The 27984-nt window shown below is 40.3% G+C and overlaps 2 long non-coding RNA genes across 2 annotated transcripts in view; one reads left to right on the top strand and one right to left on the bottom strand.

The window, feature by feature from the left end:
- Positions 1 to 3813: 3813 nt before the first annotated feature.
- LOC141279948 (uncharacterized) lies at positions 3814 to 4292 on the top strand. Its single transcript, XR_012334757.1, has 3 exons — positions 3814 to 3912; positions 4011 to 4142; positions 4226 to 4292. It is a non-coding gene; the product is annotated as an uncharacterized lncRNA (long non-coding RNA).
- Positions 4293 to 4338: 46 nt separating this feature from the next.
- LOC135720975 (uncharacterized) overlaps positions 4339 to 27984 on the bottom strand; it is a 93458-nt gene continuing 69812 nt past the window's right edge. The window contains exon 2 of the long non-coding RNA XR_010521385.2: positions 4339 to 4642. This is a non-coding gene — a long non-coding RNA (uncharacterized lncRNA). The remainder of the gene's footprint in view (positions 4643 to 27984) is intronic.

Raw genomic sequence — 27984 nt, 5'->3', positions numbered from 1 at the left:
AAACCCTTGGGAGAGAGCCAGACATAGCCAGACACTCTCGAGATAATTAAGTAACCAGAATTTTGTGACGTGATTGATTTTAATCTGATAGTAATTCTCTAAAGCCCGGAATACACTGCAGGATTTGGTAACACTTTATTTTGATAGTCCACTTTAGACATTTTACTAATTATAAGTAACTTTGCAACTACTTATCAACTACCAATATTTAGAGAATTAGTAGACTGTCTGCTTAATATCTACTAACACTTTATTGTGATGATATCTCAACTGACATTCAACTGACTATAAGTATCTTTGCAGGTGCATGTCAACTTATTCCACTAACCCAAACCTCTTCCCTAACCCCAACCCTTACAGTCTACTAATACACTAATGAGAGTTTTTTGACGTATTGTTGCAAATAATTGAAAGTTAGTTGATAAGTAGCTGCAAAGTTATTTATAGTTAGTAGAATGTCTAAAGTGGACTATCAAAATAAAGTGTAACCCAGGATTTTTGCCCTCTTATAAGAGCATTAACTTATCACACTGTCCAACATGGATCATTTAAACTCTGGTACGACAGGCATGTAGATGTACGATGATGACAGGAAGCTTCGGCAGCAGCGTCACACTTTGCGCAACGTCACCAGCATGCCCTCGTGGTAAACAAATACCAGTACGCAGGTCGTAGCAGCAAACACACTGTGTTTGTCTAGGCAATGTGATAGGCTGTTTAAGGCTTTATAGGTGATTAGCAATATTTTAAGATGCAAGCGATATTTAACTGGTAGGCAGTGTAAAGATGACAAAATTGGGCTTATGTGGTCATACCTTTTAGATCAAGTAAGCACTCTTGCAGAGGCGTTTTGAACCTTATTTACCTGATTTGCGTGACATCCCCCAAGAAACGAGTTACAATAATCTATTTTTGAGGTCATAATAGCGTGGATAAGCTTCTCTGTGTCTGATGCAGACAGCATATGGTGTATTTTCTAGATATTTCTGAGATGGAAGAATGATATGCGGCAGACATTGGAGATACTATATGCCCACTCATCCCTGCTGCCAGTGGTATCCTACTAGTTACTGAGGTAGTGTCTAAAAAAAAGAGATCAAAGAAAGAAATTATAATAATAATGATTAGCAGAAGTAATTCAGGTGTCAGGAGCAGGGACGGATCTACCGGGGCGGCACGGGGTGGCAGTTGCCACCCTAAAAAAGCATTGCCACCCCATATGCCACTCCAGCGGTGGTATCCCAATATATAATATATATACCCGACTAGGCTCTTTTGGCCAGAAAGGCTATGTTCTCTAGTGTGCGTGTGTTTGGGGGTGGGACAACCACATAGCTGATGGTGATTGGCTTAATTTCCATCGTTAGCCAACCAGATGCAGCAGAGTTCATACACAAGCGCGCACACAGTCAGTCTGGGCAGAATGTCTTAACATTGTAAAAAAAGTCTGCGCAGTCTTGCCAACTTTAGTGACTTTGCGCTAGATTAAGAAACCTTTTAGATCCCTTTAGCGACTTTATTAAAAAAGCGACTAGGACAAATCTAGCGATCTTTTCTAGCGTGGTTGGAGACTTTTGGGGACTGACATGAAAGCATGCATCGCCCCATCCAAGGCACTCACGTGCAACCCAGTTCTCGCGCTTCAGTCCATCCGTGATCCGAGTTGCACAAATCCGCAACAGCAAATCTATGGCATGTACAACGAGCTCAAAACAAAGATTGCGGACGCAAACACAAAGTATAAAAAGTACAAATGTTACTTTTCCATCTTTGAGGTGAAAGGCAAGAATGATTATGTAACGTGCAACCTATGCCCATGAAGAAAGTGTCTCTCTTCTATTGCCTGAGGTAGTTGCTTGGTAGTTAAAACAACTGAACTGCAGGTTTGTGTAAGCAGTAAATATCTTTTAAGCAGTTCTTTCTAGAGTTAGCCTGTCATGTCTTGTTAGTTAGTGCAGCAATCAAAATATTCCATACGTGCATATGAAATCGCTCCTTATGATATAGTCTTCATTAAGGAGACAAAAATATTCAGTTTTGTGTATGTTTAGAAAGCTTGAAAGACTAAACTTAAAGCAACACCAAAGAGTTTTTTTTTACCTTAAAATAACGCTTCCAAAACAGTTTCAGTCATTCATCCACTCTAAACAGGGTGAACAGCACTTTCACATTCCCTTTGCAACCCTCTATCGGCCAAAACCGCACTAAATAAGTTTCCAAACGTCGGGTAGTGGTCCTGTAGTCCGAGTGAATACTACAAAAACTTGCTTTACGGCAGACCTACAATCCAATCAGAGCCAGCTATGCCTCAGTATTTATGACAGTGGGTAATGGACAATTACGCTTCTAACCTGTAGGGGGAGCAAAGAGCCAAAACTCTTTGGTGTTGCTTTAAAGAGCACCTATTATGGGATACACGTTTTTAAACATCCTTTTTTGTGTAAGTGTGTATTAGTACATGCTAACGATATTCAAAAAGTACATACCTCAAAGAAAACGATGATGCGAGTTATCATCTCTAACGTTCGAGGACTACAAAAAACACTCGGATTGTAGGCAACAGTTTACTTCCTGGGATTAGTGACGTAGATAAGACCAACATTATCATAGTTCAGCCCTCTCTGCTTTGCTTGGGTACGCCCTCAAAGACGAGGGTGGGGAGCGCCGAGTCAGAAGAGAGCTAAAATGGCGGAGGTTGTGAGTCCCTGCTTTGACTCTGTTTGCAAACTCTTGTTTCATCGTTTAAGCGATTAAATCTCTCGAGTAGAAGCTGTCTCTTAAGATGCGAGGGCAAAATAACACTTTATGGACTTTCACAGAGGATATCATGTTTAATACGGTTCCGGAAAAATCCAGTCAGAAGTTGTTCACGGAGTTTTCACAATAACTGCTTCTCATGAACCGAAGCTGGATTTGCGCGACGTCTCCTCCTGAAAGTTGGATTACTCTGCACTTCTGGATCACAGGCTGTAAGTATTCAAGTTTATTATTTGCCTTTTACTGTACATTACCCCTGCTGAAAAAACAGCATACCAGCAAGACCAGCATATGTTGTGTTTTGGTGCTGGTTTGCTAGTGAACACCAGCAAAACCAGCATCAAACCAGCATCAGCACCAGCATTAGCACCAGCTAAACCAGCAACAAACCAGCATTAGCACCAGCTAAACCAGCATTAGCACCAGCATCCCATGCTGGTCATACCAGCATATGTTGTGTTTTGGTGCTGGTATGCTGTGACCACCAGCTAAACCAGCATAGACCAGCATAATTCCCATGCTGGTCCATGCTGGTTTGATGCTGTTTTTTTTCAGCAGGGACGTAACCGGTAACCGGAGATTAACATAATGTGCGTGTAGAGCTAAGCTTGCAAGCTAATTGTTTTGTGTTGTAATACTGTATTTCATAAACAACGTACCATATTTACACACGTGTATGTTGAATTATGCAGACTCTCGTTTTTTTTATCGATGTTGGTTTAGACATGTTTACAAACTTGCTAAGTTGCTAAGCTAAATACAAATACAAATACCAGCTAAACTGTTACCGGTAACATTTGTTCTCATGATCAAACTCAAGAAACTATAAGTACAGATGATTTGTTTAAAGTTATATGTATTTTACTGTTGTATTTACTTGAAGCTTTCTTAGATTTTGAAACGAAGTAAACACGTAATGTGTGTTGCTAATGTTGGGCCATGTAATATGTAATACATTTCCGTTTTAATGAATAGTCTAACGATTTATAGTCATGGTACTCTATTGTTATAATATGTCTTTTTGACTGAATACATATTTGTTTTATTTGTCTATATCTTAGATTCGCAGCTGGACACATCCTTCTACACTGTATGCAAACATGCAACATCATAACACACAGTACAAGGAGTCAGACTGGCATATGAGGAGCAAAGGTATGTAACACATATGATGTATTTAGCTAGCGAAACCACTACCAGTCTTAAATGTATAACTGATGATGACAAAGTTTTTTTTCTCTGCATAATAATAGGAACCCAGGCAGTAGCATCGTTTCACAATGTTTCCATCATCATCATCAGTGGATGCCTTTGCCGTCCGTAGCCTGAGATTTCAGATTTGCAGCAAAAAAATTGATTTTCTCATTTATTGGAATGCTGTGCAGGTATTTAAGTATTTTAGTAACTGTGTTAAATAAAGTAGTATTTACTTTTACAATAAATTAATTGCTTGTTTATATTTTTACAGGTTGTACCTTGCAGCCATCCATTACAATGTCACCAAGCCGTAACAAAAGCAGGAGAGGGAAAGTACAGGGAAAGTACAAGGCTATGTTCCCAAAACACACAAGTGACATACCGTAAGCAGTAATGTTTTATTTCAAATACATTCATAATTAAAAACTTAATGTATGAAGCAGGGAAATAAATGATCAAAACAAAAGATTTATTGACTGCAATATTTCTACAGTTATGTGGATGATGTGATCAGGCTTGTGTTTGATGAGGTATTTGAAGATAAGCTGAAGGAAACCCCGATTCCAATGGACCTGGCATCACAGTTTTAGACACCTTCAAAGGAGGACGTGATTGCATGCCATCTTCAGTGCAGGGGTCGTCGAAAGCCAAAATTGTGACCGATCTGATCAGGAAGCTCCAAGCATATCTGGAGAACAACACACCACAGGATGATAACCTTATAGTGTCGTCTTAAATAGCACCAGCTGACAAAGCTTTGATATGCCATTTATCTGAATAGATAGCTGTAAGAAATGAATTGAACAATTTTTGAAACAAGAGCACAATATAGTTACTAAAGTATGTTTATTTGTATATTGTTTAACATTTAAATATATATTTGTAATAAATAAATAAAACTTTTGACTGACTATTATATTTTCTTTAAAGTTACATCTTTTGTTCTTTTGGGTACTTTGTTACTATAATGATACTTTAGTGTTATTGGTTTAAAAATGTAATAAAACTTACTCTAGTCCTTCACCTCAAAGGCTTATAGTCGGTACAATAAATGTTCTGTGTGTAGGAATTTAGACAAATTGTGCAAAACCTGGATGATGAATCACGCAGGTAAGAGGCCCTGTAACCTGTTGCATTCTCCTTAAAACCTAATAAGTAAAAACATAGCACTTATAAGTAAGCAGTCTTTCATAATAAAGTTTACCATAGTGAAATAATGTAGAACATTCATTTCAATTAATACTTTCTTTGTGCTACATTTGGTGTTTCCATATAGTTTGCACAGTGATATAGTATGTAAGCAGTCTTTTATAATAAAGTTTACTATAGTAAAATAATGTTAACAAATGAAATAGTTTTATAATCATTTCAACAAATACTTTCTATGTGCTACATTTGGTGTTTCCATATAGTTTGCACAGTAATATAGTATGTAAGCAGTCTTTTATAATAAAGTTTACTATAGTAAAATAATGTTAATAAGTGAAATAGTTTTATAATCATTATAATCATACTTTCTATGTGCTACATTTGGTGTTTCCATATAGTTTGCAAAGTAATGTAGTACGTTATAATTACCTTTTGGATGTCTTTGCAACACATTTTCGTCTTCGTTTAGCATTCTGGCAGAGCTAAGGATACCTAAAAAAGTTAAATCCAATCGCGTTCATTGATGGAGATCGTTTATATCGTAACGGCCGTCTGAACTCTCTGGATCGAGCTTGAAGTGGTAAGGCAGTACAGACACCATCGTTTATAGAGAAATATAACGCTTGTTTACGTTGCCTGTGACTCTCAGTCAGAACCGGAAAACCCCAATATTATGACGCGTAGTCAGGGGCGTAACTAGGGCTGAAACGATTCATTGAGTTACTCGATTCAAAAAATTCCTCGAGGCAAAAATTCTGCCTCGAAGCCTCGTTAAATTCCTATGACGAGATCTGATTCACACGGACCGTTGTTCAATGTTCAGGAAGCACATCATAGCGCGTGGTACATTTTGAATTTAGTTGGCGCGATGGCGGAGCGAATATGTCCATAAACGGCAGAGAGAGACTGTCTAAAGTTTGGGATCATTACATTATCATTACATTCAGCATCTGAACCGAAAACATCCACTGCTGTTTCACCAAGCGTCGATGAAACAAGGTAACGTAGCTTCCGTTGATTTTAATCCCATACTGTATTTGTAGCGATGTCGTTATGCGGTTTGACTAGATATGATGTTTAGCTTTGATGTTTTTAAGTAGTAAACGTATTCACGTTCAATTGCAGGACAGTATAGATTAAAAAATAACCCCTTCACACACACGCATACACTACAGGTGTGTGTACCAAAAAACGGCACCACAGTGCAATCATATATGGGCAACTTGTAATCTGACATATTCTGTTCAATAATAATAATCTCTGTCTTATTGGAGTTTAGCATAAGGAAGTTATTCTCTCTCACGCGAGTCAGACCGATCGCGCAATGCATCACATATGCTTAAACTTTTATGTAGCCACGCAACAATAATTTCAGCATGCATTCACTGTATACAGCGGGACGTGATGTTGTGATTTTTCGAACGGATTCTTAACCTAAAATGCACCGCAATGCAAGTGATGCAAACCAAATGCAGCGTTCTATTGAAAAGTAATGTATGTATTTCTGCAGTACCAAAATGCAATGAAGCAACTGAACGTCTGACTGGTGTGTCACTCTTCCTCACGCACAGAACGCGTGCACAAACACAAGTGCACGTGCCCGCATACACACAGGTTCTTACCATAGCAAATAGGCTCACCCCAGAAATGATATATTATATGTTAAAAGCCTAATGGTAAACGTGCAGGTGTAGAAATGTACATAAACCAGATATTTACTTTGATGTCAGGGCTAGATTACAGGTTTTTTTTAGAAATGAAAGCCAAATGCTTGAACATTTTACAGCCAAGTCATTTTCGTTATGCATTATTTGTTTTGGTTGTTTAAAAACACACAAAAAAATTATCCGATTACTCGATTAATCGATCGATTCAGTGCTAGATTAATCGATTACAAAAAGAATCGATAGCTGCAGCCCTAGACGTAACCTTTCAAACACACGCCGAACCCAGTTGACCAGTAACAGTTGAGTAGTCATCTGACCAATCCGAATACACTAGACATTTTGGGAGGCGGAGACAGGAACTAAACCGAGCGTTTTCCAGACAGGCAGAAATCGGTGAGGTATGTCAGCAATTTATAAGACTCACAGTGCATTAGTTCAAGTTTTAATAACATGTACTATGGGATATTACAATAACGTGCTAACGTGCTAATTTATTAGCATAATTGGTGCTCTTTAATGCTGCATTTATGATACTTTGAAAAGAAAGGCTGATATCCTTTTTTTTACCCAAAAAGAATAGAAAAATCAAATACTATCGGAGTGGAATGTACAAATAAAACAGAAAAATATGTTTTGGAAGGCAGAGGAGCAGATGAAGTCATGAAAGAAAGAAACATAGAAATGGATGGCGAAGAGATAAAAATAATGAAAAGACAGAAATCCATCATGAAGTGAGTGAAAAAATGTAAAGAAGAGGGTTATGAGAGAAAGGATGTGTGCCTTTCCATTTAATACTGTATAAACTAGGCAAACCTATTTTATTTATATAACAGTCTTTATACCATTATTTTCAACCTTGCTCATCATGGTTACAGTCAGTGTTTTTAGATATTGGTAAGATGTATGTATTAACTTAGTATTAAGACAAAGGGTGCTACAGTGGAGATGCTAAAGGTAGCTGCTTGGTTACTTATAGGAACGTTTGTTGTTACGTTTTTTTTATGTTATAAAAATTTGAGGTTAATTATGGTAATTCATCATTTTCATTCATCAGTTCATTTCCTGATAAATTGATCTTAATTCATCATTTTCATTCATCAGTTCATTTTAACTGATAAATGTATGTAAATTCATCATTTTCATTCATCTGTTCATTGGGTAGAAAGAGAATGCTTTGTTGCTGTTTATATTTGCTGCCTGTAGAAGGCGCTAAACGCTATTGCTTCTATGTATTGAACCGGGCGAATCAGAGTCAATTAAACATTGTCAAAGACTGCAGCCAGTACTCTTGTTTTACAGCGTCTCTTATTATTACTTTTACAGGTGAGCAAAACTGTTTCAGAAACTGGTTTCCACTAATGTAAAACACTGTGCTTCAAAGAGGTATGTGTTTATTTCTGTTAGATTACTGAGAAAGACTGTTATTAAGACGCATTCAGCATTACTGGGTTATGTATTAGATATAAGATGGATGAATAGGTGAATGTGAAGTGGAATAATAGAAAATATACATGTGAAAAGTGTTCATGGATGTTTTTAAAGAGTTTATAATGTTGATTGTTATCAGATGAGAAACTTTGAGTGAGTTTAAAATGCGTTTGCAACTGAAAGTATCTCGAGCCAAAATGGCTGCGTACGCATGAGTGAGTCAGAGCCAAAATGGCGACGTACATGTAAAACACGAGGATAATGTGAAGCAAAATGCAATATTCATTTGCGACAGTTTAGAAAATGAAAGCAATGTCTTGTGTATGTTATTATGATATGAACAATATAATATTTGGTTGAAAACTATATGAAAAAGCTATTATTAAAATGTAACTCCCCTTATTGAAATATGTTAATGTTGTTAATGCATAGAAATTACTGAATAATGCTGTTTTTGTAACAAAGTTTTCGACATTTTGGTATATGTTTTGAAAGATCTGCAAATGTTCACAGTTTACATTTTGGCGTATGTTCAGGCCTGGATTAAAGGGATAGATCGGCCAAAAATGAAATTTAACCAATGATTTACTCACCCCTCAAGCTGTCCGAGTTGCATATGTCCATCGTTTTTCAGACAAACACAATTTTAGAAAATGTTTTAGATCTTTCAGTTGATTAAATGTAATGTTACGGGGTCCACGACTTTCAAGTCCAAAAAAAGTGCGTCCATCCTTCACAAAATAAATCCAAACGGCTCCAGGATGATAAACAAAGGTCTTCTGAGGGTAATCCGCGCAGTGTTGTTGTAGAAATATCCATAGTTAAAACTTTATTAACGTAAATAACTACCTTCCTGTAGCGCCGCCATCTTAGTCGCGTCCGCATTCAGGATGAGAGCTAACGCAGCCTAGGGAGGCTACTCTGCTGCTGCTCTGTGCCCCCGCCCTCCGAATTTGTCATACGTCACTAAGAAAAGTGCGTACACTACTAGGGCTGCACGATGTGAGGAAAAGCTGCGATGTGCGGTGACATTGTTTAATGTTGCGATGACGATGTGAGTTGCGATTAAATATTTTATATTTTTTCATGTTTTAGGGGCCATTCAAATGTCGCGCCTAAAAACGCGTGGAAAATGCTAGACACGTAGGTTATTGTCACATGACCTGCACGCTGCGCTTGTGTCATTCTGAAAAGTTCAAATGTTTTTGAACAGCCTGGAAAAAACGAGCGCGTCGCACCGCGTGTGAGTCGCGACCGCGGCGCTTCCAGAGCACACATACTGCGTGCCTACATTTGAAATAATTAACTTGAGCGCGCAATATACGCAATATATGAATCACCGCTTCCACAGTACCTGTGTTTGCGGCGTCATCTCTCCTAAATCCAAGATAACTCCATGATATAGCTGAAGTTAGGGCTGTGACGGTTAGGATATTTTCTCACCGCGGTGAAGCATAAAAAAAATCATGCGGTTATGCGGTTAACCGCACAACAGTAACCCCCAAAGCCCAAAAGCACAACCCCCCCACCCCCGCAAAGCATCGGAAACGTTGTCTTCTTTATTATTAAAACAACAAATTATATTAGCAATAACAACATAAAATAATATTTATTTCCATAGGTATAATATATATATATAGCAATACATATATATATAATTATATAATAATTATATAATTTTTTGTCATCGTTTATAACCCATTTTGTACAAAACATTTCATACAATAGCAACCTGAAAAAAACTAGAAAGAACATGCCGAGCTTAACATTGTTTCTTGTAAGCAAAACCTTGATTCCAATTTCTTTAGACATTTTTAGAGTGTTTTTCGGGTAACACTCCGTGGATATAACGCACTCCTCCAAACGCAACGGGTTGAACGTTAAATAATTTATTGCACAATAAAATGGGTTACAAACAATGACAAAAACTGTTCCATAATTCATATTAAACTCCAAAGAAACGAAAATAAATACTATTTCATGTTACTATAGTTAATGTGTTTAATTATAATTTTTCAAAGCAGATACGAAACGAAATAACGTATTGCATCATCCCGTAAATAACTGCGCAAAACTTATGGATACTCCAAATCAATGCTTTAAATTACTGCTGTCCATTTACATAATCAAGAAGATAATAAAACTTTTTTGATCCCGAGCTGGAGAAATTAGTTTACAGCATTAACGGGTCACGCGGTCAGTAAGCCCTCACCTGCCTGACTGATGTCACTACGGTACTTTGCTCCTCTCGCAAAAGTCCAACTGTCGTTGCTGGGCTGAAGTTTTATGCTTTACTAAAGGTATGTTTGGTGCTCCCAAGTCCGACAAACGCCACATGATAGTTAATCATCACAAGATGTGATTTTAGATAGTGGCATTTCCTCGCTACGATAGTCAGACATATAGGTCTACAGCCGACCGCGCTAGCCTTCATAACTATAGTTGGCATGTTTGACCATTATAGTTTTAAATAATTATGCTATTATTATCAGTACCAACGCGCATTTCGTGCTGCCCGGTGACCTTCTTGCACCTGTATAATGTAATCCGCGTGGCTGTGAGATTTCCTTGCACTTGAGATTTTGTTATTCGCGCAGTGAGTGAGTTGGTACAGTTCCATGGCATGCAATAAATATCAGAACACCTGGGCATGACGCGCTTAAATTAATGGCTTCATGTTTAAGAAGATTGCGCCCGTGACAGTAGGCTATTGTGTGTATTTAAGTACTGAAACTAAGTAATTAAATAACAATTATAAGACATGCGCACATAATAAACCCCTATATATGTTTAATGCACCGTCCCTACCCCTTGTGCGGAAAGCAGTTTTTTCTCTAGAACCCTTGAACACAGGATGGAAGACAGTAAATTATGATTAACATTGACTTTTGTGTATAGTTCATATCATACACCATATGACTTCTGTAACTTTCACCAGCAAAATAAAGAAAATATAAAAAAGTGCGGTGATGACGATGATGAACTCAGCACCGCGGTTGGCATCTCATTACTGCGGTGATGCGGTGACGCGGTTATTGTCACAGCCCTAGCTGAAGTGTTGTTCCTTTTCACCACAAGGTCTTCGTCTGACAACACATTTTCCTCACTCTTCTCTCCTTCCTCCGCCATCGTTTTTGCTAACAGGAACAGCGTCGCAACTGACACCTCACAAATCAATCTGAGCGTAGCTGACTTGGGGGTTTCCCTGATTGGCCTAATAGCATGAACGCGTAAACCATGTCTTCAGGACTAAACATGATAGATCAAACGTTTATTACATGCGCTTAGCGTTTTCCCTTCATTCATCGCGTCAAGGCTGTCTGTTGCAATGTGTTCATCGCGTGAGTTCATATCGCAATGACGATGAAAATTCGATGTATCGTTCAGCCCTATACAACACGCTAATACTCTCTCCTGAATACAGAGGAGTCAAGATGGCGCCGATTCGATGCGTCCGCAAGAGGATCGATTCATGTGTTTATTTTGCCTGTCTATTTTCAGCATTCGCTCAGACATGCGTACAATCTACTCCTAAGCTGCGTGTGGCACTAACTAACCTCATTGTTATCTTCTACGTCACACAGCTTCAGACTCATTATTTACTTTTCACGGACTGTTGTTCACACACTGTTGAGTCTTTAAAAGCGATGGAACCGTCAGGCGAGCTGACAATGAAAGTAAAATATTACACACTACAATCGGCGTCAAGTCATGGGTGTGGAAATATTTTGGCTTCAGAAAAGCTAATGGAGCACTGGTAAGAGATGTTGCCGTTTGGAAAGAGAAATACTGTCAGGAATGCGGCAATATGTAGAATCTATCCGCACACCTAAAAAGGCGCCATGGTATTAATAGCGAGTGTAAAGAAAGAACACAGGCTTCCATTTGCAGTACATTCAGCACAACTGCTATAGTGTAACATACACATTTTGTGAATAGAATACTGTATCTGAATTTTCAATAAAATGCAAATGATGATATTTTTGTTGATTTATTAACGCGCAAAATTAACGCGTTACCGCAAAATAATTTTAATGCCACTTATTGTATTAACGCTTGATTAACGCAACACGCAATTTCTGTTTGACCCTTGGTCTAGCCCACAGTTGGATGAATTGAGACACAGCAAGTGACCTGCGCTGTCTAGATGAGTCGGAGGTTTTCATAAAAATAAGAACATTAAGCTCTCGTCTAGCGAATCCAATGCTCTGGTCATTAAACAACTAAAATTATCTTTATCTGTACGTTTCCTGAGAGGTGTATACCGTTCCAAATCCATAATCTAAAGCAAAGATGCGTCTTCATTCACTTTTGGTTTAGTTTTTAAAGCATGCAGAAATGGCAGAAAATAGACTGCTTGATGTTGAAATAATTATTAAGAGAGATAAAGTTCTGGACTGATTGATGTTAAAGAGTTATTAACCCTCTGGGGTCCGACCATTTTGGAACACTGTCAGAGGTTGTGACATGCTCTTACATTTGGTCTTTTTTTAGTTGCTTTAAAGCATAATAATGGCAAGTGTCTCATAACACTGCGTTCAGCACAAACTGCGCTACAATATTTCATGAGCTACATGTATGTTTGTATTTGTGAGAGAATAATGTTTATGCGTGGTTTTTAAAAAAGCAACATTTTTAAGTCACTTATATAAGTCCACAAAACCCATACTAAACATGTTTTAACAAGACCTTTCTAAACAGAATCTAGTAGTCTAGAGTTTTTTTCTTTAAAATGATGTGAAAATCATTCTGCTTACTCATTCCCATAAAACAATATATTGTTTTAGAAATTGTAAGACAGTTTTTGTTTAGAGGGGCCATATGCAAGAAGGATTGATTGACAGCTGAGCAACAAAAGAAAAGCATAATGAGCTGCATAATGAGGCAGTAATGTGAGAGGGAACTACAGTAAAGAATGTGAGGAGAAATAAAAATGTATACATGTTTGTTTGAGGTTTATTAAGAAGTTAACAATATAATATATATAATATAATATATATATATATAATATAAAATAGAATTGAAGGTCAGTAGGACATTTTCAGTTTATTTGGAAACAAACCCTATTCAAAAACGTAACTTGTATAAGAAACTGATAATCAAAAGAGCTGTAAACTTCATGTGGCTCATGTTACCATGTAACTTTATGTCCAAAAAGTGTGAATTTGTTTTTCCACTTCATAGTTTTGTACTGATGAGAGGGATGCAGACATGTAAGAGAGTTATAAACAGCTGTTAGCATAAATTGCCCACAGAAATACCCTTACATACATAACTGATGGGTAAATATAGCACTACATTCAGATAAACTATCATGTACATAAACTGCATTCAGAACATCTCAGATAAACATCTGCGGTGATTAGTTTTATAAAAAGCTGTTTTCAGATGGCTTCTGTTTTATAACGCGTTTCTGTAAGCGCGTATGGACTTTAAAAACACATCGCATATGGCGTCCATGTGCGCGAGCTCAAGTCTCCGCGTAAACAACGTGGCACTCATGAAAACGGTGTCGCGTGTAAAGTGCAATATGGAATTCTAAACAATATATGGAGTCATATTACAGCACAGCACACACTTAAAAGATCCGGCAGTGCAGCCTAACTGAAAGTTGCCATGAAGAAAACGAAAGTGAATAACTGTCTAAAACAGCATGTAGATCTGCCATTACGTGAAGATCAAGCGTCCTCGTTTGTAAACAATGCAAAAGTTTTTCCATCAGAAGCATGCAGTCTGCTGATGTCGCTTGTGTAGGCTGAACTGCACAAGCCATACGCATATTACATGATAGCAAATATAAATGAAGACAAATGACCTCCATTGCGTCTTCCATTGTTCTTCTTCTTAGGTAACGTTAAAGATAAACGCTTCTCTTCCTCAATGTCCAGACATAAATGAAGATATTCCTCGTGTGTGTAAAGTTTATCATCCAAACTTGCTGTAAAGTCTTTAAATCTGATAAAACTTTACACTTTGCTTGTTATGGTTCGTATTGCTTGTCTGTTGATTTCCATGTCAACAGCGTGTACCGCCTCTGGGCGTGACCGCATTAAAGATAATGAAGTCAGCCAGGAAAAGCTGTACTCTCTTTACTTCAATGCAGATTATATAAACAGGCAATATTTGTTTTTGATTATAATTAGCTTATTTGAAAGTAGACATTTCAGGCTTTCTTTTGATATGTGTATCATGTTTGTGCGACGAGTATTCGCGGAGTTTCAACTGATTTTTGTAACGTGTTTTGAGAGACAGCTGGCGGAGACAGAAATGTCTGAATGCACACCGTGTTTATTTTCTTTATTTAACAAAAACACAAAGATCTCTTGTTATTGTGAATGTACACAAATTAAAGAAGACCCTTCACAGTTTCAAATGATGTCAAACACTTAAGTGTATGATTATTAATGATGGAGTATTTTAAGTTGATTCTGCTATGATAAGGAGAGTTTTGGACCCCTGGGGGTTAAGAGTTAAGAGGCTTTATTGTGTGCAGGTGTGGAAATAAACGTGGCGATCGATGATTGGATGAATCGACAAAGAGGTGGAGTATAAAAAGAGCATAGAAGGAACAGAAAGGGGCGGTTGTTATTCCGGTCGAGACGGGAGGTGAGACGGAGCAACGAGTGGGCTGAGAGAGAGAGAGAAAGAGACGTAACAAGGATATTGTGGATATGGTAGCACACACGAAGAGGAATTGAAGGAGTAGTGAGTTTAATATTGAAGAAGTTTTCATTGTAACCTTGTGTTTACATGCACTGCTCGCTCTACAGTCTCCTGTACTGATCGACGGCGTCACGGAGGGACGCGTTGGAGAGAGTTTCATTTGCCTTGTGTTTGGTAGACCTCGGAAGGAAGAAGGAAACTGTTGTGTGCCGACGAATCCGTGAGTACGCATTGTTACAGCTCTTTTGAATGCTTTTTATGCACGGAGTGTGCCAGCACCAGGCCCGGATTAAGAATTTGGAGGCCCCTGGGCACAATGTCCTGTAGGCCCCCCCACGCACACAATCAAATTGTGTGTATATATATATATATATATATATATATATATATTAGGGGTGGCACGGTCCATGAAAAAAATCTGAACCGTTCGGTTCGCTTGTCTCGGTTCGGAGCGTGTGTGTGCCGCACGGTTCAACGGTTCATGGCATGCGCAATGTAGTCTCATGCCCTGTATGTGACCTCAGATAGCGTGTTTCCCTTTCGCGTGAAAGAAGAGGTGACTGGTTTGGAGTATAAGTACTGCAGGTTATGTTACGTGTAGAAATGGCAAGTGGGAGAGAAAAGGAAGTCTGCCCGCAGTTGGAGGATGCGCCAGCGTCGTATAAGTTTGGTGTGTGGAAACATATTTTTATTTAATGTTACCTGATGACAGCGGAAATAAAATAATAGATAGAACTGCAGTCTATGGATTGAATGTGCTCGAACAGCCACAGGAGATCGCCTTATTTTCGACCATTTATCTAATCTGAGGTACTGAAAGTTTTACGTCTTTTCGTATTCAGCGCTATTTTTAGCCTTTCATTGATACAATTAAAGCGGCTGATTATCCGCGTAGTTTCATTTTGCTAGCGTGTGAAAGTTGCACGATCTTATTTCAGAAATTTCCCCTCAAAGTAATCAGGACAGAAGTGGTCAAAAGTGGACAAAAGAGACTTAAAGATATTTAAATATTACAGGTGCAAAGGTTATGTTTCTCTCTCGTCCACATATTCTCTTTGCAGTATTTAAGCAGTCTCTCAGTGATAAATCTAAGAGCTACACTGAAGTTGGCATTTTAATAAATGCAAGTTATCTTTGTGTGCTAAAAATGCACAGAAAGTTTATGTAGATGGCAATACACATTCTCTTTTTTGCCAAATAAATGAAAAGCATGTTGAAATCATCAATGTCTTCCCTCTTGCTCTATCAAAATCTCATCTGGCTTTCCTCAGAGATGGTCCCAATAATGTGCTTAAAGTCAAATTCAGTTTGTGCATGATTACATGATATAACTTTTTTTTTTAATACTGTATCCTAAATTATGGATAATTAATACATTAATAAGATAATACATTTCTGGAGTGTTAAAAATGTAAAGAAAAATAACATCAAGAACCGTACTGAACCGTGACCATAGAACCGTGAAACGAACCGAACCGAGGGTTTTGTGAACCGTGCCACCCCTAATATATATATATTTTTGTTAGAAATACCTCTACGTTTACAAGATTTACACTGACACATGACAGCCAGTAATCACTACCAGTAGGACAATATCAATACATGTAGATATTTTTATTGCAAGCAGGGACCTGCACAGAGGGCAGATGCTCAAGTGAAAAAAGGGCACTTCTCTTAGGCCTAATTCTTTTTTAACAAAATATTAAATATATTGACACAACTTCCTTACCAGTTTATTACCAACCAAGGAGAGGGTAGACAGTTTCACTAATAATGTGTTTGTTTATTTTGCACGTGTCTTTTTAATTCTTTTGGTGTTAAAATAACACATCTTGACACTAAACTAAAAAAGGAGGGTTGCTGCTATATTGTTAATTTCACAGGAAAAATGCTACAAAAATAGTGGGGGAAAAACACTACAGATAGATTGACAAAATAAAAAAATAAAGCAAGACAAAAATTTTCTTTTGGACAATTAGCTGTAAAACTGAGGTACTGGTAAGTTAAGTCATTTGATCTCCACTGACCTCCCCACAAGTCAAGAAAAACACAGCTGGAAGACGACCTGTGTGAAGAGCTCACCTGTCTGTCTGTTGGCGATGTGTGTTGCACTGTTGCGCACAGATGCAGAGGAGGAAGGGCAAATACAACAAACTTTCTGCATCTGTCTTTGTCTCGCGCTTCGCGTTTCCGCGCAGCCAAAGCATACTCAACTACGGACAAGTGCGAACGGGTCCGTTTGACACATATGCAGTATAATTTCTTATACAAATGATTACTTTACCAGGCTGTCAGAGCAGCACTGATTCGCGTCATTTACAGGACATTCACAAATTCAGGATAGATGAAGAAAAGTAATGGACTGTCTGATAAATCACCTGTGCACTGCTGCTTTTCTATTTTTTTCAATTCAATTTTATTTATATAGCGCTTTTCACAAAAGTCAATTGTTTCAAAGCAGCTTTACATAAATAGAAGCAGTGAAAAGCACAGAAAAACGACAAATAGCACAACAAGATACATGACAGCATGAGAAGTTAAATTTGCTGCGGCTATGACTCAATATTATAAGTGCACGTATTACTAAAGCAACGTATAGAAGAGGAAGCTAGGTAAAGCCCAAAAAGGCTGCCTCCTCGGGGTGAAAAACCCCCTAGGAGAAAAAAAACCCCGGGCTTTTATCCGAGGAAAAATAAGTCCTAGGAGGAAAAAACCCTTGGGAGAACGGAAATGGAGATTTAGCGGAGATTAAGCGGTTCTGCCGGTGATCGTTGGTCAGGCATCAGCTGGGCATAAGTTGAAGGGGACGGCCAGTAGATCAGAGGTGTGCCGACTTTCACATCTACCGGGACTGGGTCTGTTTGTCTCGTTGTCCTCGGGTCGAGGACGAGACAGGGAGAGAAAAACAAAATCGTATTAGCGTAGGGGCCGTTCATATGTATTGAAGTGTCACACAGTGATGTGGTTTAACTCAGCTTAGTTCCAGACAGACTAAATATTGCGGCATAATTATGTTATCCACAGTTGAGGATTTAGCAAATTGGGGGCCCAATGCGAGGGTATATATGGTAAATAAGGGTCACCTTCCGATCTTTAAGAGAAAATGAAACCTGACGACCCGTTTGACTAAGGCCTAAAGCCCCATTGTCGTCGTTAATGCAGGTTCAGTGGAAAACGGGTCTATATTGTATACCATTTACAGGACCAGGAGAAAACGGCAAAAACATCGCAACCCGACCATACGTGCTAACCCGTTTGACTTAGGCCGGAAGCCCCACTGTCGTCGTTAATGCAGGTTCAGTGGCAAACGGGTTTGTATGGCATACTATTCACAAGACACACGAAAGCGCGAAAAACGCAACCCGACCATACATACCAACCCGTTTGACTAAGGCTGGAGGCCCCACTGTCGTTGTTAATGCAGGTTCAGTGGCAAACGGGTCTGTATGGCATACTATTCATAAGACTTACGATAGCGCCAAAATCGCAACCCGACCATACGTGCCAACCCGTTTGACTAAGGCTGGAGGCCCCACTGTCGTCGTTAATGCAGGTTCAGTGGCAAACGTGTATGTATGGCATACTATTCACAAGACACACGAAAGCGCGAAAAACGCAACCCGACCATACATACCAACCTGTTTGACTAAGGCTGGAGGCCCCACTGTCGTCGTTAATGCAGGTTCAGTGGCAAACGGGTCTGTATGGCATACTATTCACAAGACACACGAAAGCGCGAAAAACGCAACCCGACCATACATACCAACCCGTTTGACTAAGGCTGGAGGCCCCACTGTCGTCGTTAATGCAGGTTCAGTGGCAAACGGGTCTGTATGGGATACTATTCACAAGACACACGAAAGCGCGAAAAACGCAACCCGACCATACATACCAACCCGTTTGACTAAGGCTGGAGGCCCCACTGTCGTCGTTAATGCAGGTTCAGTGGCAAACGGGTCTGTATGGCATACTATTCATAAGACTTACGATAGCGCCAAAATCCCAACCCGACCATACGTGCCAACCCGTTTGACTAAGGCCGGAAGCCCCACTGTCGTCGTTAATGCAGGTTCAGTGGCAAACGGGTCTGTATGGCATACTATTCATAAGACCCATGAAAGCGCGAAAAACGCAACCCGACCATACGTGCCAACCCGTTTGACTAAGGCTGGAGGCCCCACTGTCGTCGTTAATGCAGGTTCAGTGGCAAATGGGTATGTATGGCATACTATTCACAAGACACACGAAAGCGCGAAAAACGCAACCCGACCATACATACCAACCCGTTTGACTAAGGCTGGAGGCCCCACTGTCGTCGTTAATGCAGGTTCAGTGGCAAACGGGTCTGTATGGCATACTATTCATAAGACTTACGATAGCGCCAAAATCGCAACCCGACCATACGTGCCAACCCGTTTGACTAAGGCTGGAGGCCCCACTGTCGTCGTTAATGCAGGTTCAGTGGCAAACGGGTCTGTATGGCATACTATTCACAAGACACACGAAAGCACCAAAATCGCAACCCAACCATACGTGCCAAACCGTTTGACTAAGGCCGGAAGCCCCACTGTCGTCGTTAATGCAGGTTCAGTGGCAAACGGTGGCAAACTATTTAATGCAATTCATTTTAAGTGTTCATGCAGAAAAGGTTTTTATTTATTTATTTGGTTGGTCTGTGTTATGACCGTGAGTGCTTTGTTCCGTGAAAATAACTATTGCGAGTTAAGAACCTTTACTAGACAAATTATGCGAATGCTTTGTTGAAGAGAAAAGTTTTAAGTCTAGATTTAAAATGATCGACTGTGTCTGATTCTCGGACATCGGTTGGTAAATCATTCCAGAGCTTAGGGGCTAAGTAGGAAAAGGATCTTCCACTTTTAGACACTTTTGATAGTCTAGGGATAATCAATAGGCCAGAATTTTGAGACCGTAGTTTGTATATGCTCCCACTTGGTCAAATAATGAAAAAGAACCAAATTGCTTACCACAGCTATGCAGATGACACCCAGATATACTTAGCCCTGTCACCCAATGACTACAGCCCCATTGACTCTCTATGTAAATGCATTGATGAAATTAACTGTTGGATGCGTCAAAACTTCCTCCAGTTAAACAAAGACAAAACCGAAGTCATTGTATTGGAAATAAAGATGAAACTCTCAAAGTTAACACATACCTTGACTCTAGGGGTCTAAAGACACAAAATAAAGTCAGAAATCTTGGTGTAATTTTAGAGTCTGACCTTAATTTCAGTAGTCACATGAAAGCGATAAGCAAATCAGCTTACTACCATCTCAGAAATATTGCCAGAATTAGCTGTTTTGTCTCAAGACAGGACTTAGAGAAACTTGTTCATGCTTTCATCACCAGCAGGGTGGATTACTGCAATGGACTCCTTACTGGGATCCCCAAAAAGACCATTAGACAGCTGCAGCTCATACAAAACACTGCTGCCAGAATTCTGACCAGAACCAAAAAATCTGAGCACATTACTCCAGTCCTCAGGTCCTTACACTGGCTTCCTGTCACATTTAGAATAGACTTTAAAGTATTGTTACTCGTTTATAAATCACTTCATGGCTTAGGACCCAAATACATGACAGATATGCTAACTGAATATAAACCTAACAGATTACTCAGATCATTAGGATCAGGTCAGTTAGAAATACCAAGGGTTCACTCAAAACAAGGTGCGTCAGCATTTAGCTTTTATGCCACCTCTAGCTGGAATCAACTTCCAGAAGAGATCAGATGTGCTTCAACAGTAAACACTTTTAAATCTAGATTAAAAACACATCTGTTTAACTCTGCATTTACTGAATGAGCACTGTGCTGCTTCACACTGACTGCACCTTTAACTTAAGTCACTTTTACTCCTGTTTTAATCTTTTTAACATTTTAAACTGTTTTATTAAAATCACATTTATTTTCTTTAATTGTTATTTTAAATTCTCATGTATCTTTGTCTTTATTGTGATCTTATCGTGTAAATCTTATTTTTACATTTTCTTTTTCTTTTTTATATATTGTTTTCTCATTTCTGTGTAAAGCACTTTGAATGACCTCTGTGTATGAAATGTGCTATACAAATAAACTTGCCTTGCCTTGCCTTGCCTAGTGTGCGTGATGGATTGTATTCTGATAGTAATTCTCTAAGATATGAGGGTGCTAAGCCATTTAAAGCTTTGTAGGTGATTAGTGATATTTTAAATTGGATGCGATATTTAACTGGTAGCCAGTGTAAAGATGCCAGAATTGGGCTTATGTGGTCATACTTCTTAGATCGAGTAAGTACCCTTGCAGAAGCGTTTTGAACTAGCTGAAGCTTGTTGACCTGATTTGAATGGCATCCCCCGAGTAGCGAGTTACAATAGTCTATTCTAGAGGTCATAAAAGCATGAATAAGCTTCTCTGCGTCAGATGTAGACAGTATATGGCGTATTTTTAAGATATTTCTAAGATGGAAGAATGCTGTGCGGCAGACGTTGGCGATATGACTATCAAAGGATAAGTTGCTGTCGAACATCACACCTAAGTTCCTAACCATGGAAGATGGCACCACAGTACAGCCATCTATGTGCAATTTGTAATCTGACATATTATGTTTGTAGCGATTTGGTTCAATAATAAGTACCTCTGTCTTATTGGAGTTGAGCTTAAGAAAGTTATGTGCCATCCAGTCACTAACATCGCTAATGCAGTCTTTTAGCTTAGAAAACGTGTGTGTTTCGCTGGGATGCGAGGAGATGTAAAGCTGCACTTAAACTATGAAGACTTAAACTATGAAGAATGAGTGAATTTCTCACTCATTCTGCACTTAAACTATGAAGACTACTGCCACCCACAGTCCGCTCGATTCAGCGCGGGGTTATTTGCGCTTAAATCGTTCATCTAAATAATTAAAAATTAGATTTTACATTTTATTTTCTCTCGTCGCTCGGGCCCGAACTGCGCGTGGGCCCCTGGGCACGTGCCCATAATGCCCATTGGATAATACGGCCCTGGCCAGCACGACCCGAGAAGGAACGAGCAGCGTGGATTATTGTCGCGGGGTGACGCCCATGTAACCATCCTTCGTTTCAGCCTGTCTGTCTGCCATCCCGGATCTACTCTTAAGCTAGGCGGTAGTGCGGTGAAGTGAAGTGTATGGTAACCCATACTTGGAATTTGACCTCTGCATTTAACCCAACCATTGAATAGTGAACACACGCACTGCAAGTCGTTAACACACAAACACCCTGAGCAGTAAGCAGCTATTAGGGTTAAGGTGCCTTGCTTAAGGGCACCACGCTCGCAACCCATCGGTCGTGAGCCTCGAACTGGCAACGCTCGGGTTACAAGCCCGGCACTCTAACCACTCAATCCACAACTGCCCCTTCAGTGTGTGGATTGCTGTGGGTGAGTCTTGTCATTGCTGTGTTTACACTTGAAGATTGGAGTGTGGTGTCGTGTAAATGTTGTCAGCACTCGCCCCTTAGGCCGAAGAGGAAGCCCTGGATGAAGGAGAGTGAGCTGGTGTCGTTGAATGACCGATACCTTTATACATACCCCGACGGCGATCTGTAATCCATGCCTTTCAACTGTTGGTGCTGTGAACACTGTAAGGAGAGGAGGTTAGCTATGAGTATTGTGTGGAGTACTGAAGGCGTAGAAGTTAGATCAACAACTGTGTGGAAAAGTGGACGTGCTATATTGTGTGTGATTACACGCTGTTGAGTGTTTCAGATGCCAGCCCCTGTCTAGATCTCTGGTCACCCTGTGGAAGAGAGGGGAGGGAAGCGATAGGCCGACTCATACCATACCCCTGTGGTGTAGTGCTTCAAATCTGGAATACCCATATGATGGATCTTCTGGCTGTGATAGGCCCTACGTGCAGCAGCCTGCCTTGTACTTACACCTACTCCTTTGTGCAGCCTAGTGGTGATGTGTTGGTATTTAATTGCTCACTGAAGTATTCCATCGCTTATAAAGCTCTGTGTGTGTTACTGCCTATCCTTAGTTGCGAGCCAAGCGCTCTGTGTCGACGAGGGACTGTGTCCCGACGTGTTGGGAGTCCCCATCCTAGTGTGGTCGCCAGGAATCCGTCCCAGCAAGGAGGATCCGCTGTGTGTGTGTGAACTTACATCCTCTCTCGTGGTTGAAGGTCTGGAAACTAAAGTTGTACCCCCGCTGTCTCCGGGTTGGTGAGTCACTTCCCCTTTATACTTACCTGAGCATTCAACACTACGAGCCAGTGCATCTGCCCAATACACTCCGCTGTACAGCAAAAGTAACCAGCCCACTGTATTTGCCCCTTGATACCTACCTGTGCATCCAAGCTAAGAGCCCAGTGTATTTGCCCCTTGACACCTACCTGTGTATTAACGCCATGAGTCCAGTGTATTTGCCCTTGACACCTACCTGTGTGTTAACGCCACGAGTCCAGTGTATTTGCCCCTTGACACCTGCCTGTGTATTAACACCACGAGTCCAGTGTATCTGCCCCTTTACATTTACCTGTGCATCCAAGCTACGAGCCCAGTGTATTTGCTCCTTGACACCTACCTGTGTGTTAAATGCCACAAGCCCAGTGTATTGGCCCCCTTTTCACTTACCTGTGCCTCCAAGCTACGAGACTATCAGAATGGAAATCCCAGATCGAATACCTGGCTGGGATCCAGGGATTAAGTGTGACCCAGCAGCTGCCATTTGTTTTGAACTCCCTAGAGCGGGTGTAGGCAAGTTCGGTCCTGCAGAGTTTAGTTCCAACCCTAATCAAACACACCTGAACAAGCTAATCAATGTCTTTAGGATTTAGACAGCAGGTTAGATTATCAGTGCTTAGGCTAAAATATGCAGGACTGCGGCTCTCTAGGACCGAACTTGCCTACCCCTGCCCTAGAGGGAGAGGCCCGGCGGGAGGTCCAGGCCGCCCCAGAAGCTGCTCGAGCCACCGCACAAACCGTCTTTGACTTCCTAACTGAGCAATATGGAGACACCACCTCAGTAGCCATCCTCGGAGCGCAATTCTTCAGCTGTAAACAGGGACCCCGAAAGCCCATTCCTTTGCACTACGATTAGGAGAGCAGTCTGCTAGGCTACAAGGACGCCAAGATCATGGCCTCGGAGATGGGGAAACACTCTTGAGAGACCAATTTCTACTGGGGTTGCGAGAAGGTCCCGTACGTCAGAGCCTACGTGTGCAGTTCCGAAGAGATCCGGAACTGACCTTTGAAGACTTGAAGAAAGAAGCGGTGGCTTAACTTTTTTTTACCGCCATTGACGAGATATCTCGTCAATTAAGAGAAAACGCTTCCCCGCCAATGACGAGATTTTCAGTCTTTCCGCAATACCGCTATTATCCACCAGGTGGCGCCCTTCCACAACTTTTTAAACCTGGAAGTATTGCCCTATGGCAACTGGCTGCATGTCCGGGTCTGTTTTAAAGATCGCTCTGAATGGGATCTCTATGAAAAGTCAGTCACAAAAATGGAATTATCTCTGCTTTTTGCTCAAAATGTGTTTTTGCAGAAACCTACCCATATTCAAAAGCTGATTACAAAAGAACCACTGAAGGTAGAATTAAAAGGTTTTTTTTGTTTGAAAGCAGAGGGTCTGTTCTTTCATTTGGCATATTGTATGTTTATATATTTAAAGAAGAACATTTTCTGGAAGGCATTAAACTTTGGTGAAAATCATGGAAAACACTGGCTGGCAACTTTTTTTTTAAAAACGCTGGCGGTGAAAGAGTTAAGAAGCAGATTAGGTTGAAGTTAAAGATCCCCCTGTGTGTGCGGCCGTAAGCAATACTGCGACTGTTGCCCTTGAGAAAGTCGACTGGAAACAAACCTTGCGGATGGAGCTCTTGAAGGACGTCCGTGAGCAAATGACAGAGTTGTCTAAAACGTTCCTGGAAGAGCTGCGGCTGGGGGCATACAGTCATGAGGTAAGACCCGCCCCACGAGAACGAGCCTATTTGGATGGCGGCCGAGACCCTGGGAGGCGACCAAGCCGGCCTGCCCGCCCTCGTTTTGAGTGACGAACAAGGACGACCCATCTGTAATCTATGTGGTGATCCCGGACACTACAGCCGGCATTGTGGCTCCCGAAGAGGTTCGGCGGGGGGGTTTTACAATGACCGACCACTGTGGGTCGTGTGGCCGGGACCCCTTTAGATGACCCATTGCTAAGAATAAGCTCAAAGGACGGATTAGTTGGGCAAAGCCCTGTAGTGGAGGTCCTTAATGATTGTCTCTTAATGTCTAGTGACATATCAGGGCCATTTTATGATTAATTGATATACACTTCTTACATACTGTTCCTTTAAAACAAGCAGACTCGCCGCCGAAGAAGGTGGGGGAGGGAATGCCTGGCCATTTACGGGGCTGGTCGTTACAAGGGGAAGGATTAGAAGAGGCCCAGACGCAAAAACTGGAGGAGCTCCTAACGAAATGGAAACACGTGTTCTCGGCACATGATGAAGACTACGGCTGCATGAGCGTGGTAGAACATCAGATCCCCACTGGAGATGCTGGGCCCAGTCATGACAGATACCGCCCTATCCCACCTACCCTCTACTCTGAAGTTTGGACCTTGTTGCAAGGTATGCTCGACCGGGGAATCGTCCGGGAAAGCAGCAGCCCCTGGGCAGCCCCCGTAGTGTTGGTACAGAAAAAGACAGGCGCCTGGAGGTTTTGTGTGGACTATCGCAAGTTGAACCAAGTCACCAAAAAGGATGCTTTCCCCTTGCCCAGGATCGAGGATTCACTCGCCAGCCTAACCCGATCCGCTTGGTATTCCACATTAGATCTGGCAAGCGGTTACTGGCAGGTAGTGTTGCTTTCGTCAACGAAAAGTATGACGAAATATCCTCGTCAACGAACCTTTATCACGTGACGAAAACGAGACGAGACTCAACGTAAATGCTGGTTATGTGACGAAAACTATAATAAAATGTATAATACATTATTGTTGACGAATAAAAACGAGACTTAAAGTGGTTTACTTAATAAAAACTATGCTAAAATGTGTCTTCATTTTCGCTGACCAAAACGAGACGAGACGAAATGTTATAACGTTATTTCGTCTAGCCATCTCCTGGCACCCCGCCACCTGACTGCAAATTATCATGTGTGTTCAATGGCGCTCTGCAAATCGATCCGCAAAAATACGTAAACGTACCGCGAGAGCGATTAGAAAGCATGCAAAGCAGTCTGTTCTCGCGATGCTTTGATATCATACTCAATGCGTTTGCGCAGTAACACGCGACACGTCACTTTTGATGGCCAGCTGCGCCCGCGAATACACCGCCGCATCAAGTCTTCAAATGGAAATGAAAAGTCCAAAATGAAACCCGTGCATCGTTTTCAGGTGAGTTCACAAGCCTGTTAATATGTATAGCGTTGACTGCTGGCACCGCAAACTCATCTGTTTGATATAAATAATATAACAATGTACCAGTTTGCATCTTCAATCGTTTAAATGACATGTGCTGCGTTGTGTTTTGAAGCATGGTAAATATATATATATATATATATATATATATATATATATATATATATATATATATATATATATATATATATATATATATATATATGCTAAAGACGTTGTTTTATAACTTATATGCTAACAACAAGGGTCTGTGTCCTTATTTATTATTTGAATTAACTAAACTTGCTTAACTGAATGTTTGAGTGTTAAATCAATCAAACAGCTGTATTATTAAGAACATAACCATACATACAAACTTTTGCTTTTGTTAATAGACATCTGATGTTTCTTAAAGCTGGCTTTTAATTTACTAACAAGAAAGATATTTAGTAATTCTTTAAAATTGCTTGGATTTATACTGACACGTAAAATTAGCTTTGTCACATTATAGTGCCATTAGCTACACAAATACAGATATACTATATTGCATATTTGTATAATTGTAGTTTGTGTTGCTGTCAAAATACAATTATAAATGATAACAATAGCATTTTAATAAAGTGCTATTCTCACACATAGCCTACTATAGTTGTGATTTTGTTGTTGTTTTTTAACTAAAGGTGGCACCACCGTAAAAGTCAGCTTATGGCACCCATCTGACCAGCGGTGGCCCTGTGTGTGTTTCTGCTTTAGACTACTCTGTTTTGATTATGTATTGTAGACTTTAATGTAGACTCTTTACCTACAGTCAAGTCACTCACTCAGAGGTTAAATAAAATTAAGTAAAATATATATCTTCAAATCAAGTAAATTCCAATCAGAGCATCTTCCATGTCTGAAATGGATGTATTCTTATATCTTTAAGGTATAATATAACAAGATAACTTTTTTAATGGGTTTGGCTAAAATAAAATTTTGGTTTTGTCTATACTTCTGCTAGGTACTTATACTATATTGACTGGGTTAAATAGAATTGCATTACTAAAAAGAGACTACAATACAATGTTCATTGACTAAAACTAGACTAAAAATGTCACCAGTTTTCGTCGACTAAAACTAGACAAAAATAGTCAAGGATAATTCTGACTAAAATAAGACTAAAATGCCCAGACTTTTAGTCGACTAAAACTTGACTAGACTAAAAAGAGTATGAACTGACTAAAACTAATAAAAACTAAAATGTCAGCTTGACACAAAGACTAGACTAAAACTAAAATTACAACAGGCCGCCAAAAACAACACTACTGGCAGGTGCAGGTAGAAGAGGCCGATCGGGAGAAGACCGCCTTTACAACTCCATTTGGTCTATTCAAGTGGGACTGGATGCCCTTCGACCTTTGCAGCACTCCTGCCACTTTCCAGCAGCTCATGCGGCGCTGTTTGGGAGGTCAGCTAATGCAATCCACACTGGTGTACCTCAACGATGTCAAAGTCTACTCACCTGACTTTGAGTCACACTTGCAACATCTTGAAAAGGTCTTCCAGGCCATGGAGAGATATGGATTGAAGCTACAGCCCGATAAATGCCACTTGCTGCGGAGGGAGGTCAAGTTCCTGGGCCATTGTTTCAGTTCTGCCGATGTGGCTGTGGACCCGGAGACGGTGTCAGCAGTACGGAAATGGAATGCCCCGAAGACAGTGAGACAGGTAAGATCATTCTTGGGCTTTGTGGGATACTACCGGCGTTTCATCAAAGACTTTTCCTAGATCG

The sequence above is a fragment of the Paramisgurnus dabryanus genome, chromosome 13 (genome assembly GCF_030506205.2).
Source record: "Paramisgurnus dabryanus chromosome 13, PD_genome_1.1, whole genome shotgun sequence".
NCBI classification, from domain to species: domain Eukaryota; kingdom Metazoa; phylum Chordata; class Actinopteri; order Cypriniformes; family Cobitidae; genus Paramisgurnus; species Paramisgurnus dabryanus.
Note: the sequence above shows the minus strand (reverse complement) of the source record. Positions and strands in the feature narration are given on the sequence as shown.